The 14,074-nt window shown below is 43.1% G+C and overlaps 1 protein-coding gene across 1 annotated transcript in view; it reads left to right on the top strand.

Moving 5' to 3' along the window:
* The first annotated feature begins 6,993 nt into the window (after positions 1–6,993).
* The window catches only part of TMPRSS2 (transmembrane serine protease 2), a 39,527-nt gene continuing 32,446 nt past the window's right edge, over positions 6,994–14,074 (top strand). The window contains exon 1 of the mRNA XM_034753190.1: positions 6,994–7,131. The gene's annotated coding sequence lies outside the window, so the exon portion shown is untranslated. The remainder of the gene's footprint in view (positions 7,132–14,074) is intronic.

Raw genomic sequence — 14,074 nt, 5'->3', positions numbered from 1 at the left:
ACAAAATCTTCCTTGATTCAACAAGTGGTGGATACTGAACACTTTTCCTCCCAGGCTCCAATGACTTTTCCTCCCAGGCTCCGACGAGTGGCCAGTCTTTCTTGATGTAGTGGGAATCTCTTGCACGACTATCCCATTCGCAGAGAAAACAGCAGTACTTTGTGTATCTAGTCTGCAGACCAAGCAAGAGAGCAACAACCTTCAAATCACCACAAAGATGCCACTGATGTTGGTCATAGTTTATGCATCTCAAAAGTTGTTTCATGTTGTCACAGGTTTCCTTCATATGGACTACATGACCAACTGGAATTGATGGTAAAACATTGCCATTATGCAGTAAAACAGCTTTAAGACTCGTCTTCGATGAATCAATGAACAGTCTCCACTCATCTGGATCGTGAACGATGTTGAGGGCTGCCATCCCACCATCGATGTTGTTGAAGGCTACAAGATCACCTTCCATGAAGAAGAATGGGACAAGATCCTTTTGACGGTCACGGAACATGGAAACCCTAACATCATCTGCCAGGAGATTCCACTGCTGTAGTCTGGAGCCCAACAGCTCTGCCTTACTCTTGGGTAGTTCCAAATCCCTGACAAGGTCATTCAGTTCACCTTGTGTTATGAGGTGTGGTTCAGAGGAGGAGGATGGGAGAAAATGTGGGTCCTGTGACATTGATGGTTCAGGACCAGAAGTTTCATCCTCTTCCTCTTCCTCGTCTGACTCAAGTGAGAATGATTCTGGTGCATCAGGAACCGGCAGTCCTTCTCCGTGGGGTACTGGGCGTATAGCTGATGGAATGTTTGGATAGTGCCCAGTCCACTTTTTCTTCTTTGACACACCTTTCCCAACTGGAGGCATCATGCAGAAGTAACAATTGCTGGTATGATCTGTTGGCTCTCTCCAAATCATTGGCACTGCAAAAGGCATAGATTTCCTTTTCCTGTTCAACCACTGGCGAAGATTTGTTGTACAAGTGTTGCAGCATATGTGTGGGGCCCACCTCTTGTCCTGATCTCCAATTTTGCAGCCAAAATAAAGGTGATAGGCTTTCTTAACCATAGTGGTTATACTGTGCTTTTGTGATGCAAAAGTCACTTCACCACAAACATTGCAGAAGTTATCTGTACTCTTCACACAAGTACGAGGCATCTCTACTCACTTTGGCTAAACAGAAATGTGTCCCTTTGCAAAATCAAACACTGACAAATAAGAGAGCACAACACTCTATGATTTCTAGAGCGGATATAGGGCAATTTGTTCAGCAGAGTGATGTAAGCTTCGTTATGATTGCATCATCCATGACGTCTAGGAATAACATGATTCAATTCAGATCATGTATGACGCAATACCAGCTTCAGATTGCATCATTCATTGTTTTGCCTAAAAAGCAAATACTGTCCAAACCCAGTCATAGATTTATTCATAGATCCAGTCAAAGATGTATTTTAGTCATTTCTGGTTTAAATTGGGATCCCTTCCCTTTATAAATCGCTTATCCTCCACCATTCCCAAGTCAAGGGTCGTATATACTGACTCAATAGCATATCTTGAAAACTAGAGCCAATCAACAATTTTAAGCATCATTTTTGTTCTCAGTGACCCAGAATTAGTAAAGTTTGACATCATTTATTTCAGAAGCATTTTGGCTGTAGAGCAGTGTTATCACATGCAGGTGCTCAGTAAAATAATACAGCAATTAAAAAGTCTGGCACTAACCAAACTTCGGACAACACTCGATGAAAAAGTGATCCAGAAGGACAATTGGTCCATAGAGTTTCTTTCTTCAGTAGAGAAATTATCAATGGAATTCCAAGATTCCGTTATTTCTGGATTGGCATTTGATCTTTTTACAAGTTCTAAATGTCTCCTTACACAAGCTTCAAGCATCTAGACTGATAGTTTGATTCCATTGAAGAGTGTTGCCACTGACTATGCAGGGGCAGAACTTCACTCCTAGTTTCCACTTGTCAGAAGTTATCCTTATTCAGGAGCTAGTAGTTTTCATTTTACTGGGTTTACTTTTATTTAGCTTTTCAGAATATTTGTCTGAGTATGTATCACTGATGCCAGTGAATTTGCTCCCATAGTAATTAATTAGAACTGACAATATTGCTGTTTTGATTGAGATTAATTCAATTTAAATTCCAGTTGCTTTCTTTTATTTAAAACACATTTTAAAAATTCACTTTTCAAATAACATTCAAATGTGCACTGACTCTGCATCAGAGGTCAGATTTACTGGTGCATTCCAGTTGTATCAAGCCACTCTGACACAAAAGTAGCCATAATTGACCAATTATGCTGAATTAATGGCTGCTTTGCCTTACTGGAGTAGAACAGAGCAGCCAGAGCATATCAGTGAAAATGGCCCCAAGTATTTGTAAATGTATATGATACATACAAGTTGTTCAATGTTTGTTTTCTTTATAATAAACACCAGTATTTTGATTAAGGTTGCAGGCTTTGTTCTGTTCTCAGTTACAACAATGAACACTGAATTTCAATGGATGTAAACCAAGGACATTGTTTGAATTTTTATTCAGTCTCGTTTTTCTAGTTTTAGATAATAGATAAGCTGCTCACCAAGGCAGCCTTAGTGGTATGTACATAGAGAAAAGGAAAGGTTGCTTATGACAACTCCTGACAGTATTGTTCTTCCAGGGCAGGGTGAGAGGAGTTTCATCCCCACCACCCTGCGATATTCTTTGCCTCTGAAAATTGAAAGCCTCTAAGCTCTCCATCCTACTCTTTGGTATAGCTGTGGGCTTTACTTTTGACAATGCCCTTTGGTTTACTTTTATTCTAATATTTAAGGAAAAGCTATGGCAAAAAGGTGGGTCTTGTGGCGTGGCATGACCTGAAAATGGCAAGGTTATATTCTTCCTGATTTTCTTTGAAGCAGTACTTGGGGGCCTGGGGCCTGCTATTGAGAAGTCTTTACTTCAGGCTCTCTTGAGTCTTAACCTAGACTCTGTTAAACATGTGTGCAAAATTCAGCAGTGATGGAAAGAGTGGAGTAAGTTACAAGTTGGCTGCAAGTTGATTAGCAAATTAAGTAGGTATTAAGATAATGTAACCTGTATTGCTTTGATGATCAATGGACATGCAAAATGAATGTAATGCGCATGCTAAGGGTATGTCACAAAAAAGGCACGAAACAGAAGAGTGTAAGACATAGTAGGATGATGGCCTATACTAGCATCTCTGAAAATTCAGGCCACTTGTTTGTATGCCTAAATATGAATTAAAGTACCTAATATTTGGTATACATGTTTAAAAATATTGGCCTGTATATTTGTAAATAATGGAGACTAAATGGGATGCTGATAATTTAGATTTCACCTATATAAATGAGAGGGAGAGTCTGGGATAGGTACTGTTGCTATGGGTCAGGTATGGTCACCACTTTCCACTCAGGATAAATGTAAAGAAACCATTGTAATCAGGTGGTTGAAACAGCCTAGCAGTAGCATTCCAAAACACAGGCACATGGAAAAGCTGAGTAAATGCTCAGTCATGTGACCCAAGGGGTTTGGTCTGTTTGTGAGGGCCCAAGGAGAGACAAACAGAGCACAGAGAGAGAGAGAATGCAAACTGGACACAGCCTGGAAGCACAGAAATGGAACTGTGAGATAAAGCGAAGAGAAAAAGCTTTTTGGGTATATAGTGTTGGCTGGAAAGGCTGCCTTGGTCAGCAAACAAAGGAACTGGTTCCTTCTTTTTGGTTCTTTCTGCATTTGGGAAAACAGGATTTTGTACATTTCTTGTAAATAAACAAGATTTCATCAAAGGTACCAGCCTTCAGCCTCAATTTCTCATCCCAACTGGAACAGCCCTCAGGGCCCTGAACTGTGACCAGCTGCTTGGGTCAAAAGGGATAGCAACATATTCTTTGATTGGATACATTCCCTCGATTCTAGATATCTGACCAATTGATTGTTACTAGGAATGTTACATTTTTCTTGAAAAACTCTGAGAGAATATGTCGACATCTGACATGCACTCACTGGCCCAGATTCTTAAGTGATGTAAATCGATGGAGCTCTACTAATTTCAGTAGAACTGCATTGAGTCACTCCAGCTGAGGATCTGGTCCATTACTTGTTCATTCACAGAGCAACATGGACACCAGTTAAAATGTTTAAAGCTGTTCCGTCAAAAATATGTCGTTCCTGGACAGGTCAGACAATACAGGTCATTCTTGCTTTTATGCTGCCCCTTCACCTGTTTGTTCTGCCCCCTAAGGTGGTTGTACTACTTTGGAAACACCTGTACAGATGCACAATACATATTTACACATCGACACAGATATAAAACGTAAGGGTATCTTACACCACCAACTACAACAATCTGTAGTTGTCAAGTAAATTGTCTGGGCAAGCCCAGATTGAGAACTAACACTTAAAGAAATACTCTTAGGTACAGTTATTAGAATACACCTACCCATTTCCAAAATTTTCTTTGGGGCAATTATTAGAATATACCTGGTGATTTCCAAATTTCTCTTTTTGTTTTTTAAATAATGTGATTAAACATATAACTGGACACAATGACAATGTAAAATTTTGAAGAAAAGCAGGGTAAACAAGAATTGAATGTCTAAACGTAGAAAAAAGTTTTTTTTTTTTTTTTTAAATACAAACTATCAGGCCTTTTTTATACATCATAAAGAAACCAAAATGGACAAAATCCCATTTTACAGGTCACCTTTAACATGTGTCATTTTGCTGTGCAGTTTCTTTGGGAGAAGAAAAGGAATATGCAGAATGCCATCAAGAGCAACCATCCCACTCCAAATCCATAGGCTGCCTGTGCAGAGCCATCCATAGTGTTGGGGGAAAGGGAACATGTCACAGAACTAGGATTCTAGAGGAATCAGAAAGGGGGAGGGAAAGTCATTATGGCTGTAGGTATAGATTGATCATATATGTCCTTTATGGTGAAATATAAGGCCCAAATCCTCTAATTGGATCCACACTGGCAAACATCTGTGTGGATCCATATGGTCTCTATTTGGGATCTGTATGGGTGCAAGGATGATTCTGAACCTAAGATTTCAAGACACGCCTACACTCTTGTCACATTCAGACATGTTTTTATACTATTGGGGCAAAATAAATGTGCCCCTTTAAATAAACAGGTGCTGCCAGTCCTAATTTTAGGGTCCATCTTGCATTCTTTATGCACCCAAAACAGCCAGCCATTTCAAGGAAAATGGGACATGCCCCTTTGTCAAACAAAAGAATGACAATTAACACTCTGAAAAAAAACAGGAGTACTTGTGGCACCTTAGAGACTAACAAATTTATTAGAGCTTAAGCTTTTGTGGACTACAGCCCACTTCTTCGGATGCATATAGAATGGAACATATATTGAGATTTTTTTTTTGCGGATACAGACTAACACGGCTGCTACTCTGAAAATTAACACTGTGCTCGCTTCTATATGGTGTAAATAACAGGAAGAGAAACCAGGCTTTTCAACTTGGAGGTCTGCCAAATTCCTCTGTCCCACTAGATAAGGTGTTGCTATTGACTTGACTTAGCAAGGAGAGATGTCCAGACTTAAAAGAACAATTCATACATCTCACATAATAAAAAGTGAAGCACTTAAGTGTCTTATTAGTAATATAATGTAAAGTGTCTTATTAGTAATGTAACTTATTTCTGGAAGGTCATTTAAGTCATAGTTTTCAAGACCGATAGAACCCACATCCAATAGAGGCCATTTTGGACTCTGATTTAAAAGGGTTTAGCACAAGTTTTCCAAGTCGCAAACCCAATGACCTATTTGTGAAATTCCTGGAAGGGCGGGGAAGTCAAACTAAGGCCCCGGAGCTGCGGGAGGTGGCAAATAGCATGTTGCAATGCACTTAACATATGCTAATGCAAATGACAGAATAACGTATAGAGGAACTAGAGACAAATACATTTCCTGGGGCAGGTAAATTACTGAACTTTAGAAGGAAGACAGCTAAAAAAAGGAGCAATCTTCCTCCATATCCTCCTCAGGTGTGAGGCAAGCCAATTAACGATCATTCTTCGTCCTTTCCAAATGCAAAAGGCAGCCCATTAAAAGCAAAGGGCGGAGACGGTGAGGTGTCAGGAAGGGCTCTGATCTTTCCTGGGATGAGTGCGCTTTGCAAATCGCCCGGGGGAGGAAGAAGTAGCTACACGTGGTTGCTCGCTAGGCGAGGACTCAAGTCACAGGACCACCTGCTGCACCCGGCAGGGTTCCTGGTGTCGTTGATCCCAGGCGCTCCTCCAACTGAGCCCTCGCCTGCCTTCTCAGAGAGGAAACCCTGAGCTCCCACTCGCCTGCAGAGGGTTACACCTGGCACCAGGATTTAACTCACCGGTGCAGTGCGGCTGTAACGAGAGCTGGGCTGCTCCAAAGGCTGAAACACAAACACCTGCACAGCCCAGGGAAGGCGAGAAGGGAGCCACAAAGTCAGTCGGTGGCTCTCTGTGTTTCTTTAATCGCACCAAAATACGCATTTAGCTTCAGCCGTCAGGGCGCCTTACCCCCCCCCCCCCCCCCCCAAGATCTCGCAGCAAGCCCCTCCCCGCCCCGGAGCAGTGGGGACGCGTTACAAACCACCGGCCTTAACACCCCCCGGCAGCAGCCCGGGCGCCCTAGGCGGGAGAGCTGGCTGGGGCAGCCCGCGGGGAGCGGCTGGCTGGTTTTTACGCCCCGGGCATGAGCTGACTGGTTCCCGTCGCCTGGCCAGCTGCAGCCCCTGGACTCCCGGTCTCCGGCCCCCTCCCCGAGCGCGGTGTGTCACCCGCGCCTGGAATCCCGCCCCGGCTCCTGCCCGCGCCTGGGGGGGGGGGGGGCGATGAAGGGGAGGGCAGTGACTCCGCACCACGCCGCCACCTGCCCCTTTGCCAGCCGCTCCCTCTCCCCCCGCCAGGCTCCTCCCCGCCCGCGGCCGCCGCTCCGTGACTTTCCCGGCGCGGCTGGCTCTGGGCAGGGCAAGGGGCGCAGTCCCGGCTCCAGGGGAGCAGCAGCAGCCGCGGGGCAAACTCCACAGCTAGCCCGGCCCGGCTGGAACAGGAGCGTGGCGGGCGCCCCTGGGCTCGGGAATCCCGCCCCACCGCGGGTTAGAGCAACGGGGGAGTCCGGCGGTGAGTGGGTTGCGGTGGCTCTGGGGGGTGGGCGTGTGACGGGGGCTCAGCGACCCCGCCCGCAGCCAGCGGCGACTCGTGTGTGTCCTTGGCAGGGATTTGGCAGCTCTCTTTGGAAACTCGCTTTCAACGTATTGGCTGGGTCGAAGGCAGCGCCTCGGGTGGCCCCGGCGGCATTGCCAATGCCGAGATCCCAGCCTTGGAATTGCACGCCGGCTCCGGTCGGTAGTGGCTGGAGCAGGTTCGTCCCTTGGCTGGGATAGTGGGGGTGGGAAATCAGCACAGAATGTAGTTAGTGGGTGGTTAGATATTGCCGAAAAATAACCCTGCCCATATGCAGGGTGTTGGGTAACCATTCAAGAGCCCTGGCTCCCCTGGGAGTTTATGTGGAACAGCAAATGTTGCCTTTCCAAAGGGATCTTTTGATGCCTCTTCTAGTCCCCCTTATATGACAGCTGGTGCTTCATAAATAACCCATCTTTCATGCTAGGCAGGTGTCTCAAAAAGCGGTGTAATTAGACAAGGATGGGATGGCTTTTGTTTCTAGGATCACAAAGGAAATGAGAGAGTTGTTACCTGCCTTGTCTTAGCTGGTTGAAATTTGGCAGCTTTAGGCTCATCTTGATGTTCTTGGGGAATACAGATCTTATGTGAATATAGAACTGGGTGCTAGGAACTCTTGAATTTTGCAACAAACTTGCTACCTGCTATTGGGTGAGTCATGTAGTTGGTCCATGCCTAAGGCCTGGTCTATACTACCCGCCTGAATCGGCGGGTAGAAATCGACCTCTCGGGGATCGATTTATCGCGTCCCGTTGGGACGCGACAATCGATCCCCGAATCGGCGCTCTAACTCCACCAGCGGAGGTGGTAGTAAGCGCCGCCGACAAAAAGCGGCAGAAGTCGATTTTGCCGCCGTCCTCACAACGGGGTAAGTCGGCTGTAATACGTCGAATTCAGCTACGCTATTCACGTAGCTGAATTTGCGTATCTTAAATCGACTCCCCGCTGTAGTGTAGATGTACCCTCAGTTTCCCCATAGGTAAAATGGGGATAACGGATATTTCCCTTACAGGGGTGTGGTGAGGCTTTACTTGGCAAAACACTTTGAGGTCTTTGGATGGAAAGCATGATGTAGTGCAAAACAGTAACGGGTATCCTGATCACTGTATGTAATAGTAGTGTCATTGGTCGATATGGCGTCTTAAAGGAAAAAAAGACACTTCCTTATATTGTAATCATTTCAGAGGAACCTCTAATTTATGAAATTGTGCAAATAGTCTTTACGCATGTGAGTAGCTCATTGGTTTCAGTGGGGCTACTAACAAGTGTGACTCAAATGAGTAAGGATTGAAGCATTAGGCCCTAAATTGCTTAGCCACCCACCACTGTATGTCCTTGCCCACCACACACATCTCTTGGGTACCACAGTGGTTGGTGAGCACAATACACAACCCTGGATAAATACATTTTCCCATCCTCTGTCCCACAGTAGGTAAGAGGAATGGGAAAGCGTGAGTGAATACTGTGGATGGAATAATAGAGTACTTTGATATTCCTGGGGAAAAAAGGCCATGAGTGCTCTACAAACACTAAATTAAACCTCCTTATAACTCCTGAGTAAATATTATCTACCTTTCACAGTTGTGGGGGAGGGGAACTGAGGAACTGAGAGATTGAGCAATTTGTCCAAGGTCACGCTGAATGGCTGTCAGAGGTGAGAATAGCTCAGAATTCTTTACTAGTCCTGTAACCTTCTCATTCAATATAAAAATATGTTGATATTGCTATATTTGTACAAAAGACCCCATTTCTGGGGACACATTTCCTGCATTTTCAGCTAAATTTATATAAAGTAATTCTCCCCACCCCCAAACTATCTCATCTCTTCCCCCCACCCAGCCCAATTTAAAAATGGATTCCAGGGGTGAAATTTTTGCTCCCTTTGAAGTCAATAGCAGAACTTTCTTTGATCTCAGTAGGGCCTGGATTCACCCCAGGGTTTTTCAGCAGTAGACCAAAAAGAGACAAGTATATTCCAACTTAATTCCTTTAAATATCCAGTTTTTAATCTCTCTTATTTATTAAGTGCTAACAATGTCACTAGTTCTGTAGAAAGCATGAAATGACAGTCCTTCTTTTGCAAGCTTATATTCTAACAGACCTAGAGGAAATACCAGCACAATTAGGAAACTCAGAGGTGGGAACAACTCTGAATTTTGATTTCAGTGGTTTGTTACTTCAGATGAGCATCACAAAAGAAATGATGCTGTAGAGGTAGATGAATGAAGATAGGGAATTTGCTATAATCATTGCCGTTATACAAATGTGTATGGGACACCGTCATAGGAAAAACATAACAAATTCAAATTAGGTTGGGCTAAAACATAAAAGCCAAGAAATACAAATTAAGTAAAGTAAACACAGGCTGAGAAATGTAACATTTAATTTGACAATTTTGTCCTTCCTGTGTGTCAGTATAATTTTAAAAACTATTAATATAGATCAAATATAGCACAGTAGTGCTACCAGGAAAGCCCCCACCAACTTTAAATAGCAGGTTAGGGTGTTGGCCAAGGTAACTTTTTGGAGGAACCCACCATCTTTAAGGTCCCAATCCTTCAAGCTGATGTTCATGGATGAGCCCCTACTCCCATGTATGGTTCAAGTAAAGTCAATGGATGACACATAGATGCAGGGGTCTGTACATGCAGAGCAAGTTGCAGGATCAAGGTAATAAATTTGCCACCTGTGGTGGTGGCATAATTAATCATAAATAGAACAGAGCACATTTATTTGGATTTAGCCTGTTTTTCTGCTCCTAAAATATGCACTAGTAAATGACAATTACTGATCACCTATTTATTGAATGTGTTCAAATATTCTTGATTTTTTTCACTGCCCCCCATGCTTCCCATTTCTGGATTCCTTGTTTGGAATAGTATTGCAAGGCCAATAGAGTTGCATGGTATTGTTTCTGTTCCCTACCAGAATGAGCACACAAGTACTTCTGGCATGAACACTGGCTGTTGTGTGTGATGGGTTGTTCTTTTGCTTAAATTGGACGTTTAACTGGACTTTGCTACTGCCATATGGCTCTCTAGTTCCTCCCTGTGGCACTTAGTTGGAGGGGGCAGAGTTCTGGTAATGTACATGTGCAATATAAATAGAACCATTTCCATTTTGCATGATGCAGAATAGTTCAGCAGTTTAACGATGTCCCAGAAAATACTCTGGTCTGGAACAATCAAGGAACACAGGAGGAGCATTTACATTTTATAAATGGGGTGAGTCTTCTATCCAGATACTAGAGCTGGATGGGAAATAGTTTTCCTATCCTGCAAAAGTTGTTGAGACTGAAATTCTTTGTGCTGAATCAGGACAAAAAGTTAATCTTGAACATTTTCGTGAACTGAAAATCCCTCCATCGCCCCCACAAAAAATGTGGTTTGTATTTATCAAAATATTTAATTTTGATTTTGATGATTTTTAATTTATTTTTTCCCTTACTTTATCTTAAATATTTTTTTTAAAAGTTGTTTCAAAATGGAAGACTGGAATTCTTCACTTTGAAAACATCAAAACAAATTATTTTGACAATTTCTAAACCTTTTTCAAGTTGAACAATTTGTTGAAGCCCACCCTTTTCTGCAAAAAAAGTTTTGGTTTCAACAATTCAGAATTTTCCAAGGAAAAAAAGTTTTGTCAAAAAATTCCCAGCTCTACTTGACACTTGAATGGTCTTTTTCACAGTATCTTGTTCATTGTGGATGAGGCTTAATTGCTCCAGCACATGTGCATTGTGTGGAATTCACCCCTGTGCAGAGGACCAGCTCAAGGTCCATATGTCAACAAAGCCCTATTTTGAGAGCTAAATGGTACACAGATCTAGGGTGACCAGACAGCAAGTGTGAAAAATCAGGGTGGGGGTAATAGGAGGCTATATAAGAAAAAGACTCAAAAATCAGGACTGTCCCTATAAAATCGGGACATCTGGTCACCCTACACAGATCACTGTCAGCCACTTTGCACGGGCGTGAATTCTACCTAGAATGCTAAACTGTCTGAATGTGTTCAGAGAAACGGTGGGTAAGGGAATATCTTTTATCAGAACAACTTCTGTTGGTGAGAGAGACAAGCTTTTGAGCTTACACAGAGCTCTTCTTCAGGTCTGGGAAATGAATTCAGACAGTCACAGCTAAATACCAGATGGAACAGATTATTTAGCAGAAGTAAACAACACACATTTCATGGGACCGTTCAAGATGAAGTGGCCCGTTAACACTCCGTCAATCACAGGGAGAAAAAGGGAGGGGAAAACATCTGAGGGGAGGGTTGTTAGAGGATTTCAGATAGTTGTAATAAGCCATAAATCCAGTGTCTGTTCAGTCCATGATTTTTAGTGTCTAGCAAAGTTATGAATTTAAGCTCCCAGGCTCATCTTTTGAAAGTGTTGTGCAGATTTCCTTTTAGAATGAGGACTGATAGGTCAGATATAGATAGATCACTTTGTGAAAAGTGTTCAGTCGCAGGTGATGTGGTGTTTTTGTCTTGTATTGTTTTTTTGAGAGCGTACTAGTGATTGTTTTGTTTCACCCACATAGTTGCTATTGGGGCATTTAGTGCACTGGATAAGGTACACCACATATTGTGATAGGCATGTGTCTGACCCCTGGATCTTGAAAGGTGTGGTATAGGGGGTGTTGATCACTGTAGCAGTGGAGATATGTCTGCAGGTTTTGCATCTTTTTCTGGTAGGGTCTGGTGCTGCTTTGAGTTGGTGTGTCCTGCTCTGTGGGGAGCTTGCTTCTGATGATGAGCTTGGAGAGGTTGAGGGGGTTGTTTGAAGGCCTGAAGAGGAGGTTCAAGAACGATTTATTTCAGAATGCGTTCAGGCACTGTAACAGAAGCATTTGGTAATACTTCCCTGATAAAATGAAAGATGTCAATATTTTGATGAACATACAGTGCAGGAGCTCAAATGAGCACAGATGATCCAATTCGTACCCTTTCTTTTAAAAGTCATCGGAATTGGGATATTTCAACAATTTTATTACACTTCTGTGTAAATCATGACATTATTAATTTGCAAAAAGAACAGGAGTACTTGTGGGACCTTAGAGACTAACAAATTTATTTGAGCATAAGCTTTCGTGGGCTACAGCCCACTTCTTCGGATGCACAGAATGGAACATATATTGAGGATATATATATATATATATATATATAATATACACACATACAGAGAGCATGAAAGGTAGGAGTTGTCTTACCAACTCTGAGAGGCCAACTAAGTAAGAGAAAAAAACTTTTGAAGTGATAATCAAGATAGCCCAGCACAGACAGTTTGATAAGAAGTGTGAGAATACTTACATGGGGAGATAGATTCAATGGGAATGGCTGAGCCATTACAAACAGTCTCTATTTAAACCTAAATTGATTGTATCTAATTTGCATTCAATTTCAGCTCAGTTTCTCGTTGGAGTCTGTTTTTGAAGCTTTTCTGTTGCAAAATTGCCACCTGCTGGTCTGTCATTGAATGACCAGACCGGTTAAAGTGTTCTCCTACTGGTTTTTGAATGTTATGATTCCTGATGTCAGATTTGTGTCCATTAATTCTTTTGCGTAGAGACTGTCCGGTTTGGCCAATGTACATGGCAGAGGGGAATTGCTGGCACATAATGGCATATATCACATTGGTAGATGTGCAGGTGAACGAGCCCCAGATGGTGTGGCTGATGTGATTAGGTCCTATGCTGGTTTCCCTTGAATAGATATGTGGACAGAGTTGGCATCGGGCTTTGTTGCAAGGATAGGTTCCTGGGTTAGTGTTTTTGTTCAGTGATGTGTAGTTGCTGGTGAGTATTTGCTTCAGGTTGGGAGGCTGTCTGTAGGCGAGGACTGGCCTGTCTCCAAAGTCTGTGAGAGTGAGGGATCATCTTTCAGGATAGGTTGTAGATCCTTGATGATGCGCTGGAGAGGTTTCAGTTGGGGGCTGAAGGTGACAGCTAGTGGTGTTCCCTTATTTTCTTTGTTGGGCCTATCTTGCAGGAGGTGACTTCTGGGTACTCGTCTGGCTCTGTTAATCTGTTTTGTCACTTCAGCAGGTGGGTATTATAGTTTTAAGAATGCATGATAGAGATCTTATAGGTGCTTGTCTCTGTCTGAGGGATTGAAGCAAATGCGGTTGTATCTTAGAGCTTGGCTGTAGACAATGGATCGTGTGGTGTGTCCTGGATGGAAGCTGGAGGCATGTAGGTAAGTATAGCGGTCTGTAGGTTTCCGGCATAGGGTGGTATTTATGTGACCATCGCTTATTAGCACAGTAGTGTCCAGGAAATGGACCGCTTATGTGGATTGATCTAGGCTGAGGTTGATGGTGGGATGGAAATTATTGAAATCATGGTGGAATTCCTCAAGGGCTTCTTTTCCATGGGTCCAGATGATGATGTCGTCATCAATGTAGTGCAAGTAGAGTAGGGGCGTTAGGGGACGAGCGCTAAGGAAGCATTGTTCTAAGTCAGCCATAAAAATGTTGGCATACTGTGGGGCCATGCGGGTTAGCTGTGACTTATCGGGGATAGTGTTCCTGAAAGCTTGTAGTCCATCTTTGTGTGGAATATTGATGTAGAGGGCTTCTACATCCAGAAAACACCATCTGGGCCCCTATGGATGTAGAAGCCCTCTACACCAATATCAAACTGTCTGTACTGGGCTATCTTGATTATCACTTCAAAAGTTTTTTTCTCTTACTTAATTGGCCTCTCAGAGTTGGTAAGACAACTCTCACCTTTCATGCTCTCTGTATGTGTATATATATCTCCTCAATATATGTTCCATTCTATGCATCCGAAGAAGTGGGCTGTAGCCCATGAAAGCTTATGCTCAAATAAATTTGTTAGTCTCTAAGGTGCCACAAGTACCCCTGTTCTTTTTGCGGATA

This window comes from Trachemys scripta, chromosome 1, assembly GCF_013100865.1.
Source record: "Trachemys scripta elegans isolate TJP31775 chromosome 1, CAS_Tse_1.0, whole genome shotgun sequence".
NCBI lineage: Eukaryota > Metazoa > Chordata > Testudines > Emydidae > Trachemys > Trachemys scripta.
Note: the sequence above shows the minus strand (reverse complement) of the source record. Positions and strands in the feature narration are given on the sequence as shown.